This window comes from Lottia gigantea (genome assembly GCF_000327385.1).
Source record: "Lottia gigantea unplaced genomic scaffold LOTGIsca_532, whole genome shotgun sequence".
In the NCBI taxonomy this organism is placed as follows: Eukaryota; Metazoa; Mollusca; class Gastropoda; family Lottiidae; genus Lottia; species Lottia gigantea.
This window is the reverse complement of record NW_008709824.1, coordinates 21,403-22,559: the sequence shown is the minus strand read 5'-3', so window position 1 is coordinate 22,559 and position 1,157 is coordinate 21,403.

Sequence of the window (1,157 nt, the reverse complement as noted above, 5' to 3'; positions counted from 1 at the left end):
CAGATTTTAATATTTCGTCTGATGAATTTTTTCACGTCAGTTATTCTATTTTCAACATGGTTCTTATCTATTTGAATTGCGTTTATTTGATCTAGTAAATATTTCTTGTTCACGGCATCGTTATCGTTATCGTTTCCTGGAAACTTTAAATTAGTTATTTTGAAATTGTTCATATCGATATCCCCTTGTAGGGTGTCTCCGATTTAATCCACGAAAAAAGGTTTCGCTTTGTTTATAAACGCCGTAGAACTCATGGGATTTTTAGATTCTAGAGGTAAAGACCCTAATCCAAACTTGTTTGCCATTTTTATTGAGTTAAATTTATTATAATTTCTTCAAACTTTTCTCCCAAACTCAACCGATATAAAACCCAAAGCGACAGCTGTCCACACAGCTTTTGTCCTGGCATTTGAATTTGAAACGTAGAACATTTGATTGGTTTGCTAATTAATTTCGTTATTTCTTCTGTCGGTTCTAGACCGAAAGAATCAAAGAAATAAAAGTTATTCGAAGAATCTTTGTGTAAAGCAGAGTGATGAACTCCTTTTTGATCCGACGTGTGAATGTTTGTGAGGGCGTAAAATTTACCTTTCTTGTATTTCAGTTCATCAATTTCATCTCGCATGCAATAATAAAACGGCGAGACGTTCAACTCCTTGGCCCATTTTACAAGGTGAAAATTTGTGGTCGTGTCTTTTCCGTATTTATCGAGAAACGCATTCATTTTTTAAGTTGATTTTTTTGAGGTGTTTTTCGAAGTAGGCGGTAAGTATTGCTGAAGACCCAATTGACGAAATATATACGTAGTTTGTGTTCGAAAAAACTTGTATAACATTCAATAATATTTTGAAGATAAATTTACATTTAAATTTAAAAAATCTTAATTTAAGAGAGCGTAAATGCTTGTCGACATCTAAATTTCTTAACCTTTCATCTAAATCTTCATTTTCGAGATTCATTTTTAAAAGTCGGTTTTTTGAAGTTCATTTTGATAAAACCTTCCTATGATTTGTTCTTTGTCTTGATCGATCAATTCATACGTGGGAGGTGATGTGTTGTTTACTTTATCAACGATGAATATCTCGTTAGTCCAATAGCCGACGTAACCTTTCTGAAACAATGATTTATATTTAAAAATACGAACTCGATCTCCAACT